The sequence below is a fragment of the Orcinus orca genome, chromosome 14, assembly GCF_937001465.1.
Source record: "Orcinus orca chromosome 14, mOrcOrc1.1, whole genome shotgun sequence".
NCBI classification, from domain to species: domain Eukaryota; kingdom Metazoa; phylum Chordata; class Mammalia; order Artiodactyla; family Delphinidae; genus Orcinus; species Orcinus orca.
In genome coordinates, this window is record NC_064572.1 from 16326994 (window position 1) to 16340984 (window position 13991).

Sequence of the window (13991 nt, forward strand, 5' to 3'; positions counted from 1 at the left end):
TCTTGTTGCAGAGCACGGGCTCTAGGCGTGGGGCCTTCAGTAGTTGTGGCACACGGGCTCAGTAGTTGTGGCTCACGGGCTCTAGAGCGCAGGCTCAGTAGTTATGGTGCACGGGCTTAGTTGCTCCGCGTCACGTGGGATCTTCCCAGACCAGGGCTTGAACCCATGTCCCCTGCATTGGCAGGCAGATTCTTAACCTCTGTGCCAGCAGGGAAGTCCCTTTTCTTCCATTTTTAAGCAAGTTTCTTTATTTGAAAAATGAAGAGGTTTGTCTAAAACATTCTAAGAGCCCTCCTGCCTTGTTGTCTGATTCCATATACTATGCATAAGTCCATATCTTCATTGAAATGGTACTTATTTCAGAACTTACAGTAATTAAGCCCAATAATATAATACAGTCTTTCTGAAAGCTTAAATCTTTCAGAAGAAGTAATTTGAAAAGTGGAAGGAAGTGAGCTCATAGACCCAAGTATAAAGAAAATGCCAGAATATTTGCCACCAGGTAGGTCTAGCTCAACCTACAGGCAATTAAATCAAATGTGAAACAAAATGCTATCTGAACATTGAACAGAGGTAAATTGACTTCAGGAGGAGGAGGGAGACATTTTCATCTTGAAACCTGTATTTGATCTTGAGGCACACGTTGCCTGGGTCTCCTGCTACACCTTTGGTCCGATTTGATGTATCTCTGAATTGCACTCTTAATTGACTCTTCTCCAGATGAATGATGTGTAGTGACAGCACTTCAGCAAAATCAATGTGGCACTTTTATCTCAATAACAAATTGGACAGTAGGTCATTACAGTTCATCAGACATCAATACATTTCATTCTGGTTGGCCTTTTTTTTTTTTTCTTTTTGGCTAAGAGTCATTTAGGAAGCCAAAAGAAAGAAAGAAGCAAACAAAAACAACAAAAAAGGGGCTTCCCTGTGGCGCAGTGGTTGAGAATCCGCCTGCCAGTGCAGGGGACATGGGTTCGAGCCCTGGTCCCGGAAGATCCCACGTGCTGCAGGGCAGCTAAGCCTATGCGCCCCAACTACTGAGCCTGGCGCTCTAGAGCCCACGAGCCACAACTACTGAGCCTCCGTGCCACAACTACCGAAGCCCATGCACCTAGAGCCCGTGCTCCGCAGCAAGAGAAGCCACTGCAGTGAGAAGCCTGTGCACCACAACGAAGAGTAGTCCCCACTCGCCGCAACTAGAGAAAGCCCGTGCGCAGCAACGAAGACCCAATGCAGCCGAAAATAAACCAATAAATTAATTATTAAAAAAAAAAGAAAAGAGAAACGACAACAACAGCAACAAAAAAAACAAAGCCAGGCTTCTAGTCAGCTTTCTCCCCTCAGACTCTCCTCCCAGTGTTGTATATCCAGAGGATTCACCCACCAGTTAATGCCATCTGGATGCTCTCATAGCTGACAGAGCCACAGGGCTGCAGAGAAGCTTCTAGAAGGCAGAAAAGGCTGCACGTCAGTATGATTGATGTCTGCTGCTACCCATTCCCATGAAGCTGATTCAGGCTAAGGGAATGTGTTTGCCTTGCTTCAAAGAGATGGTCTTTCCTAATACAGTCTTGCTTTACTACTCCAGCAGGAATGCTCCTTTTTTTTTTTTTTAATCCACATAATCCTGTTTTCCTGAGCAGAATTATTAATAACTTCCAAGAACTGCCTCACTAATCCCACGGAGAGTCTATAAGTAAGATCTATAGTGAATGACACTGTTTGAAGGAAGGCAAACTGAGACACAGGTGGAGGAAGAAAAAGAGTCAATGTCAGCCTTTTGGATACCAGGCTCAGAACTTTGCTGGCCGTGCCTGCCTGCCCCTCTCCTGGTCCAGGAAGTACAGAGCAAGGTGGATTTCTTCAGGAAGTCACCGGGAGGTGGAATTTAGTGGTTAAGAACAGGGGAGTGAGTCCACCTGGGCTCAAACCTTGGCCCCTTTATTGGCTGTGTGACCTGAGAAACTACATCCAGCCTCTCTGTGCCTCACTTTCTTTATCTATAAACTTAGGGATATTAGTACTGGTTTCAAAAAGCACTTGTGAGGATAGATGAGCTGATGTATGCCCAAAGCTTTGCAGAATACTTGGACATAGAGAGTTCGCTGCACTCGTGACCCTCTCTAGGGAGCCAGGAATGCCCATCCCGGAAGCTCCCTGTTCAATCCTGAAGACCTACTTAAATCCAGGCTAGCTCTTCGTTCAAGGTCTCCTTCCCTGAGTCTTTGCACAACCGCCTTTATCTCCTTACCTTCCCCTTCCTAACAGGGGTTTCTCAGTCAGTTTGATGTGAGTCATATTCTCTAATGGTCCCCTCCCCAGAACTGCCGAAATTTTCAAGATAGGACACAGCCCCACTGAAATCGTCATGGGCCAGAGCTCCCCCTGGGTCCTTGGGACCACCTAGAGTCTTTCAGACTTTCCCCCAGCTCTTCCCAGCTGATGCCTCCCCCTAACACATAAGCACTCACATGCACAACCTCCACCCTCACCCCCGACAAACCCACTACTCCACCCACTGGCTTCCACAAGCTCGCACCAATTTCTCAGCTCAGATCTTTAAATCATAAAGAGATCCCCCCTCTCCGGACTCGGGGAACTGCAATTCAGTCAAAAAACGAGCTCCGCTGTTACCGTGCCCCTTCCCTGTTCAAACGTCAAGAGACACTTACTTGCCATGGAGCATTAGAGACATGGCTTTCTTCTTCTGAGCCTGTTTCTGCACGCATAAAACGGAGATAATAAAGCCTGCTTCACACAGAGGTTTTGAGAATTAAATGAATTAATAGTACCTGCGGTGTCTGCCACACTGTCTCTGTCTACTCTGATGGCCACCACAGACTGGGTGGCTTAGGCTACAGTCATGTATTCTCTCACACGTCTCAGGAGGACAAGTTCAAAATCAAGATGCCAACAGAGCTGGTCTCGGGTGAGATCTCTCTTCCTGGTTTGCAGGTGGCTACCTGCTCATTCTATCCTCACTGCCCTTTCCTCTGCGCATGCCTAGAGAGAGATCCCTTGTGTCCCTTCTGTATTAGGGGCCTACCCTTATGACCTTATCTAACTTTAATTACCTCTTTAAATGTACTGTCTCCAAATATGGTCACTTTGGGGGTTAGGGCTTCAATGTAAGAATGGGGGCGGGGGGGCAGCGTGGATACACATTTCAGCTTACAGCACACATCATAGTAAATGATATTCACTCTCGCCCTTCCTGTGCTCCTCCCACCCCCGGCAACCCCTTGGTTTCCAGTTATTAAATCAAATGTATGTGTCCCTCTTGTCCTAGAGTCCTGCCTCACATGTAGTCGGTTGACTGAGAGCCACAGTCCTGCGTCATGCATATGGCCAGACTCCCAATGGCCAGGGTCCTCTGTGCTCCTGAGAGCACCTCATGTTATAGGGATGTCAGTCATCCTCTCTGCCACCCACCACTTAGCGCACCTTCCTGACCGGAGCCCGTGGCCAAGCTGAGCAGCAGTGCCCCTCTGGGACATCTGCCCTCCCTGCCCTCTAACCAGTGTCACCTGGAATAACGGAGGCTGGTGGGCACGGGTCCCACGGTTGCAGGTGTGCATCTTAGGACCCCTCCGAGAGGCACGTGGTCAGTTACTTCATCATACGCATAGGAAGGGTTTGGGTCAACACGTTCCACAGTTACATTTCTAATATTTCTAGAGATCAGCTATCATCTTGGGACCTGTGGTTCCTTGGGAGGGAGAAGAGTAGCAAACAGATAGATCTACAATCCCTTCCTAACTCAGCCTGCATTTGACCTCAATTTTCTACTGTTTTCTGGCCATGTTGAGAAAGATAGTTAAAGGCATTGAGCTGCATATATACGCATTTAAAGGATCAGGGAAAGTTGATTGGAAAGTTAAATGCATGTACAAAAGCCTGTAGAAAAGATAAGTGTGAAGATTAAAGTCATTAAGATGACTGTGGCAAGAATTTGCTATGTGGAAATGTTCATTGAAGAAACGTGTATGGAAAAAATCGCACTGAAGCCCTGTTACCGTGAGCTCTGACATACGTCAGGCTGCTAAATCAGAATACCATCATCCTGTTAATGTGTTGTTTACAGTAAAGCTTGACGTGCAGAGCAGGCTAGAGGTGTCTAAGAGCTGTTTTGCCCTGCCAGTCATCCTCTGGTTCTCACAAATGAAGAGGCTGTGTGACTGATCTGGGGTCCCCTACTCCCCTCTGACCCTGGTCCACACCCTTTTCACAGTTCATTTCTAGACACAGTCTCAGGGGCTTCCCCAGAGACAGCTACCTGCCCCTGTGCTCATAGGACATCCAGGACACGGGCGAGGCCGCACCCCATGTTCATCAGGTGGGCAAGACCTCCAGGGTGTTCAGATAATCCATTTTTGAATCCCCAAGCCCAGAAGAACCAGTAGTTCTACAGCACAGTAAATAGGAAGATACCTCACAGATCTTCAAGAGAGACAGCAAAACAAGTGGCCAAAAATTGTGCTTTTTCTGCTTTACATTTCAGGGGCCATTTTGTATTTCTTTAAACAATCTCACACTAAAGCTATAGCCAGGCTTCCCTGGTGGCGCAATGGTTGAGAGTCCACCTGCCGATGCAGGGGACACGGGTTCGTGCCCCGGTCCGGGAAGATCCCACATGCCGCGGAGCGGCTGGGCCCGTGAGCCATGGCCGCTGAGCCTGCGCGTCCGGAGCCTGTGCTCCGCAACGGGAGAGGCCACAACAGTGAGAGGCCCGTGTACCGCCAAAAAAAAAAAAAAAAAAAAGCTATAGCCATTTTAAAATGGCCACAGCTAGATGTGTATATTGTTCATTAGGGACTCACACAACAGAGGCATTGAATGAGATTTCTTCTCTTCTCTCCTTACATTCTCTTGCATCGTTAAACTGAAGGCAAACTAGAAACGTCATGACCCATGGTGATTTTTGTGGGCTTATTTCTGTCTTCTGATGTGCCTGCAGACCATCCAAGGAGGTGAACAGCAGAAAGAGCTGCATGTTCTGACGTAATAGGTTAGGTGGTGCTCCCAAATCAGAGGAAAGCATCTGTAGTTCAGCTGTTGTTAAAATTCAAGCCGCCTTATTTACTTTATGGTGTGTCCATTGTGTAGGATAAAGTCGGCCAACTCTTTCAGTGATACTGTGGTTAGGGTCTGTAATCAGTTACATACACACTGATCTCTGCTTGATCTAATGGGCAACAGCAAGTCCCATCCTCTACCCCAGTTAATCTACTTTAGTATGTGGAGCGATCTGATCTGTCTCCAAGAAAACAGGGCAGTGGAGGCCCTCTGATGCCTTTACTTGGAGTCCTTGCTGGTCTTGAAGCGACTCTCCACTCACATCAGTTATCAAGATATTCCCAGATTCTGGTGCACATTCTGATGGCACTCACTTCCATTCCGCACTACCTGGTGCTGCATGGGAAGTAGAAACCAAGAGCCAGGAGCCAAGGGAGTGTCAGTGATGAAGGGCAGAGGGGTGCGGATGGGCCCCAGGCCTTATGCGTGCTGTCTCCCAGACATGTCGAGGGCACGTGTCGATGTGCCCTCAACATGCACACCAGGGCTCACTTCCTTGTGGAATGCAAAAGGGGCAGATTTGAAACTGCTTTATTGAAGGTTAAGAACAGAATCTTTAAATTCCAAAATCAGAATACAGTTTTCTAAAACTGCACTTTGAACATTCGCAAAGAGAGGAGAAACATTAATGGAAGTATTTCTGGATGGAAATCTAATCCACTACATTATAATGCCGTTCAAAAATTATGACACCGTCACCAACACAATTAAGTATTAATAATTGCTCTTCGTCCCAGCAAAGATTCTAAAGCAGAAACTAACACACCACTGTAAAGCAATTCTACTCCAATAAAGAAGTTAAAAAAATGATAATAATTGCTCTTTTACAACCAACTAAAAATACATATGACTTAATTCTGATGCTGGGATTCCCGAACAGTGTCTTATAACTTGTATTTGTGTTTGTAAAACAGGATAGAAAACTAACACAAGGCTAACTAAGAGGAGTACCGGGAACTGCAGGAGAAAAGCTTTTGGCTACTTTCCAGGGACTGTGCATTTGTTTAACCAGAATCTGTTTCAACACATGTAAAGGTGGGTGTACAGTGATGATAATTTACCCAGCATGAAATGTGAGTATATTGAAGAATCGTTATTCTCCAGAAACGCAGTGAGTACTTCTTCAAATAACTTTTGCAACTAGAAAAATTGCCAACACAGAAGAAAAAGTTTAGACTGAGACCCAGATCTTGCTTTTCAATATCAATCCAGGAAGGTAACTTTATAGTTATACTTAAGTTAGTTATTATATAACCTTAGTAAACGAAGATTCCTATTATCTATCCCCACGTTTACCCAAACGTGCGAGGCAAAAAAATATGTATAAATAATCAATAGGAGTGAAACTTGTGTTCTGAACGCTAACACCATTGCTGAAAAATGAGACGTGGAAATGTTTTTCATTCAGTTGTGTCTTTGAGGAGCCTAGGAAATTTTCACTGTTTGCATCATTACCTGAGTAACATAGGTACCCAGAGTAGCAATGAACAGTAAAAAAAAAAAAAAAAAATCAATGAAAAAGAAAAAAAGGACATGCATGGAGAACCAAACCCAACAGCTGTAGTTTCCCCACAGTTATAAAGTGGCAAAGAAATAGACTAGAACTCTGGTCTCAAAAAAATAATAATTAAAATAACAATAATAATAAGGAGGAGGGTGAGAAGTTAATATCAGAAAGATTGGTTTAGTCAGGTACTCAGAAGTTTGAGAGTGAAATGTTACAAACCAATGGTGGAAAGTTTATCACAGATTTATGCCAAAGTGGGATCATTGTCATTGTACATAATCTAATTTCAAAGCACTATGTCCTACATTATGTTTAATAATTTTTAAGAAAACTTGATGAAGGAGGCAGATAAGGTGATACCCCTCCAGAAACTGAGGCTGGGAATCAGTGACATAATGACATTCAAGCTGGGAATGTAAAAACCAACAGCCTTATGGAATCATAGAGCCAGAAAAGGCCTCCAGGTACCACGTGGTCATGCCTGATCCCTTTAAGCAGGATGATAGCTAATGCTCCCAAGAAAGTTGACAAGCAGATGGTGACAAATTCCCCTAGCCTTGTTCCAGGAAGGCCACTTACGTGATGCCCAAGGCAGAGCCTGGCTTTCGCTCACTTCTCTGCATTCTGTGTATCCAGCAAGTGGACCATTATGCCTTTGTCCCTGCTCCCTTCCCTCTCAGCCTCAAGTCAGTATCGTCAAGAGAATATCATTGATTGCTCAGAACATCCCCCATGAAATAACTTACTAATGAGTCCGGGTCATCTTTAAGAAACCGTTCAAAAACTAGGTATCACTTTATGATGCTGATAAAATGAATTATTTTTCTCATAAGTAAGCAGTTTATGGGAGGTGTTTCAAATAGGAAAGACAGAAAAAGCATACAACTCCAGAACACATTTTTTAAGTAAAATGACAAACTAGGGAAAAAATAGTTTTCCAAAAGGAATTAAAGAGAAAACTGCCAAGCAGAGAGAATGTCAAATGATACTAAACGAGGGCAAATGCGGTGAAGAAAACTATAACTGTGCAGCTGTGGGCGGAACCAGATTAGACGCTGACCTTCCACAAACACCTAAAGAACACAGCTCCCGAATAATAAATGTTGAGAGTAGCTGGAGGGGCCCCTGTGCGCCTGGGCCGGTGCCTCCTCGGCACGTGCGTGGCTGTCTGCTACCCGGACACGGAAGGCCAGACCAGGGTTGGTGCCTTCAGCCCACGCTGGCGATGCCTCATTTCACTGCAGTTTCTCATGGCATATTTATTAACTATCTTTAATCTTTATAGTCTAAAACATCTGGTTTTTTTAGGGGTTTTTTACATCTTTATTGGAGTACAATTGCTTTACAATCGTGTGTTAGTTTCTGCTTTATAACAAAGTGAATCAGTTATACACATACATATGTTCCCATATCTCTTCCCTCTTGCGTCTCCCTCCCTCCCACCCTCCCTATCGCACCCCTCCAGGCGGTCACAAAGCACCGAGCTGATCTCCCTATGCTATGCGGCTGCTTCCCACTAGCTGTCTACCTTACGTTTGGTAGTGCTTTTTTAAAATATATTTTACTGAAGTATAGTTGATTTACCATGTTGTATTAATTTCTTCTGTACAGCAAAGTGATTCAGTTATACATGTATATATTCCTCTTCATATTCTTTTCCATTATAGTGTATTACAAGATCTTGAATATAGTTCCCTGTGCTATACAGTAGGGCCTTGTTGTTTATCCATTTCATATATCCTAGTTTGCATCTGCTAATCCCAAACTTCCAGTCCGTCCCTCCCCCACCCGTCTCCCCCTTGGCAACCTCGAGTCCGTAAAACATTTGTGTTATATCCTGAGTCTAGGATTGGAAAACCTTATAATTTCATTACCAGTAACACCATGTTGAGGATGATATGTGCTAGAAATAGTCAGCAAACATATTTATCATGTTCCATTTAGGACCCGAGAATACACAAGGTGGACTCAGTCCCTTCAGCCAGGGGGTTTCCAACATGGAAGTGTAGACTAAATTTTCTTCCCTGGCTTAACACGTAAAACCATCAAATCCCAGTATTCAGTTCTAGTGCAGTGCCAGTCACATCCATTTATTGCTGGCACGTAATCACATTTAGGGGAAAAAACTAAAACCTCTACTGTTTGTGTATAAACAGAAGATAATTAATGAATGCATTGTTTCTTTTTTTTCCACCCTGGAAGAAGTAAAGATAGACTAGTCTAATATAACAAAATAAGCATATCCATTAATTAGAATCATGTTTGTGTTCCTTTTTTTTTTTAACTGAAGTATAGGTGATTTACAATGTTGTGTTAGTTTCAGGTATACAGCAAAGTGATTCAAATATATATATATATAAAATTCTTTTTTCATATTCTTTTCCATTATGGTTATTACAGGATATTGAATATAGTTCCCTGTGCTATACAGTAGGACCTTGTTGTTTATCTTATCTATTTTATACAGAGTAGTTTGTATCTGTTAATCCCAAACTCCTAATTTATCCCTCCCCAACCCCTTTCCCTTTTGGTAACCATAAGTTTGTTTTCTATGTCTGTGAGTCTGTTTCTGCTTCTGTATCCTTTAGGATGGCAAGTATCTTAATAAGAAAATATTGGCTACAGGCGAACCTTGCAAAAGAAAGGTAGTGATTGAGAACACACTCAGGGCAGAGGGAAAGAAATTAACACCTTGTTAAAATACCCATTGGTTATAGAAAATTAAAGTAACTTAGAACAAACTAACACATTTGGGTATTGACAATAGATCTAAACAAAATCCTAGCCAATGAGTTCTAGCATTTTTGTCTCACAGATTCTTCCTTTTTAATATGTTTCAGACCCAATACCTTTGTTATTTCTTAGAGCTATGCCAGCCAGCCCTAATTCCTCCAGATAAAACCAGCCACAACGGCATTCTCTTTTAGCCCATCTTCATCAGCAACAAGCATCTTTTGCAGTTGTATGAGCATGAGGTGCCTAGAGGAGATCACTTATACATGTATTTGACAGATGTTTACTGAGTGCCCCTGGGTGCCAGTGCAAGTACTGTTTGCTGGGCATTGGATCACAGTTGTGGGCTAGGCCTGCCCTCAAGGGACGTACAGTCCAGTGCATAGCTCTTCAGTTCTAAGAAACTCACTTTCTCATTGTCATGATTTCTTTGCAGAAACATGAAAATCATGATGTTTAATGTTTTATATCAATTGCATAGCATTTTCCTCATTTATTCTGGCCAGTACTGTATGTTCTAGCCTAGACACTGTCCCACCCACATTTCACCCCGCGTCACTCATTTCTCAACGTTTATGATTATTCTGTGCACAATACTAATAGGCCAAGTGCCCTCCCTGAGTACTGCTTCCAAGCTCTTGCTACCTTGAAAGTGCCACTCAACAGTTCCCTCTTCTGCAGAGCTCCCATCTGACGCTAAGTGCTCTCCACGGTAAACTTAAGCGCTTGTGCACCGTTCTCATCCTATATCTGTGTTTCTCTGTGACTTTAAGCCTTTTAAAATGGCACACACTCTGAAGAGATACTTGCACACCCACGTTCATGGCAGCCTTGGTCACAGTACTCAAAGGGAAGAAGCAACCTAAGTGTCCATGGACAGATGAATGGAAAAACAAAATGTGGTGTATCCACACAGTGGATATTACTCAGCCTTAAAAAGGAAGGGAATTCTGACGCGTGCTGCATTGTGGGTGAACTTTGAGGACATTATGCCGTGTGAAGTAAGTCAGTCACCAAAGGGCAAATACTTTATGATTCCACTAACATAAGGGACCTAGAGGAGTCAAACTCATAGAGGAAGTAAAATGGTAGTTGGTTGTCAGGTGCCAGGGAGAGTGGGAACAGAGAGTTATTGTTTCACGGGTACAGAGTTTAGTTTTGCAAGATGGAAAGAGTTCTTGAGATGGATGATGGTTGCCCGACAGTGGGAAGGTACTTAATACCACCGAACTATATGTACACTTAAAAATTGCTGAGGATGTATTTTATCATCATTTTAAAATGTGTTTTTAAAAATTACTCGTGCTCATTCCCCCCACCCCACTCATTTGTGAATGGGACTCTTTTGCTGTCTTATAATGCTGATGTCATTTGTAATGTTCTCTAGACACTGAAAACATAAGATAAATATGCTTGATAGACATAATAAATATGATTGCAAAATGACACCACCTGAGACAGAGAGAAACTTCTTCAGCATCAAAGCATGTCAGTCCTTCCTCTGGTTCCAGTGTCATGCAACAGTCATAGTCTGATTAAACCAAGGTCAGTGGAGCAGATATTTAGGGAGAGGACTGTGGCAAAGAACCAAACAAGAAAAAAAAAAAATTACGTTAATCCACAGCATTGGAAAAATGAAAAGAATCAGGTAAAGTAATCAGTCGAAAAGCTTTGAGATAAATACAGAAGCAGGACCCTTTATTAAATAGATTTTTGAAACAGGGCGGAAGCAAGTACCGTCATCAATAAAAGAAACCTGTGAGACATATAAGATACACAAGTGAAGGGACTTCCCTGGAGGTCCAGTGGTTAAGACTGTGCCTTCCAGTGCAGGGGGTGCAGGTTCGATCCCTGGTCAGGGAGCTAAGATCCCACATGCCTCACGGCCAAAAACCAAAACATAAAACAGAAGCACTATTGTAGCAAATTCAATGAAGACTTTAAAAGCAGTCTACATCAAAAAAAAGAAAAAAAAAAGATGAGTGAAATCAGATGAGAGAAAGTGCATCAATATATTGAGGGGAAAATGCAAGAAAATCGCATTTCCACAATAGAGGGAAAGACATGAACCAATGGAAATAATAATAATATATTTCTTCCTGGACCAACACTAAACGCAAGTTGCAGAGCTGGCCTGTGGTGGAACTCGCAAGTTTTATTGGCAATATATGTGAGGAGACAAAAAGCAGCATATGGAGGAATACAAAAATATACTCTCTAGAGACACTGCCTCTTCAGATGTCAAGAAAAACCTGGCTGAAGTGCAGCGAGAGTGGCACACTGCAAAGTTACAGATTCAAGGCCACCCACAGAACCAAACAGCAAGGCTTAGGCAACTTATTACTGAAATAGCCCCTTTCTTCTCTGCGTTCAGTAGAAGACTCTAGGGGACGAAGAGGGAGAAGCTGAATCACTCCAAGGTGCTTAATGACCCCACCATTAATACGGAAATTACAATGGAGAAGGGATTAACTCTGTGCCCAGTGAAGCATCCCTGTTCCCATCACCCCAGGTGGGCTTGGCCTCTCGGGCAGCCTGGCATCCTGTCCGCTCCCCTGTTCCGTGTGACAGTAGGGGTTACATCATTGTGTTGCATCCTTGCTACTTAACTCGATGCCTGAAACACTGTAGCTAAATAAAAGGTGTTTTTTAAATTAAAAATGATGACTAAATAGAAGCGCGAGGACATTGTCATTTGTACCCTGGCTCCACTGCTCATGAGCCCTGTGGCCTCCATTAGGATGCTTTATTTCAGGGTCCTCATTGGTAAATTGGAGGTAGTAATAGTTCCTACCTCAGAGATTTTTTTTAAGGATTCAATGAATTAGAACAGGTAAAACGTTTAGACCAGAGCCTATAATAGCGTACCTCAATAAATATTAGCTGTTTCTCATATTATTTTCCCTAAGTGATTGCATAAACCTAGTAGCCATCATAAATTTTGCTATACATAGAGGATAAGAAAAATCTTTAAGTACAAATTTAACCCACTAAAAAGTTCAACATAATTTCCACCTAACAGTAAAACCTCAATTGACCATAAATTTTCGGCAGTATATCACATTGAACTGCAAAGATTTTTATGGTACCTAAGTAGTAAATGCTAAGATAATTTTAATGTGCTTTAAATAAGAAAACATTATAAAGTGCATCATATAATTCTTTTAGAATCTGTGGGAGATAATTTAATTTTCTCTTTGCATTTCAGATTTACTTTTATGATCATAAATTATTCATCCCTCATCAAACACATTTTTATTAAGCATCTATTATGTTTCAGGCATTGTTCTAGACACAAAGGATGCAGTGATGAATTAAAGTCCCTGCTCTCATGGAGCTTGTGTTTCCATTAGAAAAAACAAACACACACACATACACACACATAATGTTATGGGGCAACAATTGTCGTGAAGGAAAATGGTTCCAGAGGGCATAGCATGAAGAAGATGGCTTATTTAGTGTAGCGAGGAGTGGGCTCTGATGCAATGACATTTGAGTAAAGAACTGAATGACGTGATGCTGCTGTCTGGGAATCGACTAGTTCAGGAAAGAGGACAGGTGATGCAAAGGCCCTGAGGTGGGAGCATGTTTGGAGTGTTCATGGAGCAGCGTGGAGGCTGTATGGCAGTGGGTAAGAGAAATTCAAGAAGGTAACTGGGAGCTGTAACATGGGTTTGGATTTTGCTCTAAGTAATAGGAAAAGATTGGAGGGATTTTATGGTGAGGAGTGAGATGTTTTATGTTTTACAAGTGCCCCTCTGGCTGCTGTCAATATAATGGGTGGTAGGAGGCCCAAGATGGAAGAAGCAGACAACTCAGGAGGCTGTTGTGTGAGTTGATCATGGCTTGGACTAAGATTCTGGACATATTTGAAGTGGAGCTACAGGGACCTGCTGATGGGCTGGAGGTACTAAGGGTAATAGATGCTGGTGTAGATTCCATGGGGCAAGATAAGTGTGATTTCCCGTGACAGGTATGCAGAGACTTGCTTTCTTGAAATGTCCTTTATGTCAGCTTGCTTTTGTTTTTGTTGTTGTCTGTTTTGGTTTGAACTTATTTCTATCCTTTTGTGAAAGAAATGAATCTGTGTGGTGAATTGGATTGTTTAACTGTAGTTGTGTGTGGAACTAGCAGTTCTAAATCTAATTTCAGCAGTGGGAATCTTGGCCTCTCTGAGCCTCAACTTCTTTAATTATAAGGTAAGAAAAATTGCTGCCTCTGAGAATCTGTGTGACTCTTCTACCAGAAGGTATGGCAACTGTTGCTCTAAAGCCTAGTTTAAGTTCTTTTTTCTTTCTTTCTTTCTTTCTTTCTCTCTCTCTCTCTCTCTCTCTCTCTCCTCTTCCTTCCTTCCTTCCTTCCTTCCTTCCTTCCTTCTTTCCTTCCTTTCCTCCCTCCCTCCCTCCCTCTTTCCTTTCTCTCCCTCTCTCTTTCTTTCTCTCTTCCTTTTTCTGCTCACCAAGGAATTCTAGAACTTTCAAACTTGATTAGCTTAGTTTCCATTGAGGTCAAGAGTTATTCCAGCGACACTGAGGTTCGAAAATACCTGCTATCTAGTATAGTGTTTTACTTTCCATATTTAAGAAGTATTTATTTTCAAATCAATTTCAGTATATCAGTCTTTGGTGTTTCTTCTCATACCAGCCTTCCTTAAAACTCTCCAACCTGCCTT

General features: G+C 42.8%; 1 protein-coding gene across 4 annotated transcripts in view; it reads left to right on the forward strand.

Annotated features, from left to right (window-relative positions):
• The window catches only part of CHRM3 (cholinergic receptor muscarinic 3), a 526415-nt gene that overhangs the window by 418808 nt on the left and 93616 nt on the right, over positions 1-13991 (forward strand). For 3 of the 4 annotated variants that reach the window (XM_033412960.2, XM_004283819.4, XM_033412961.2), the window contains one exon: positions 5994-6114. The gene's annotated coding sequence lies outside the window, so the exon portion shown is untranslated. The remainder of the gene's footprint in view (positions 1-5993; positions 6115-13991) is intronic. The other variant, XM_049696650.1, reaches the window with a different exon arrangement.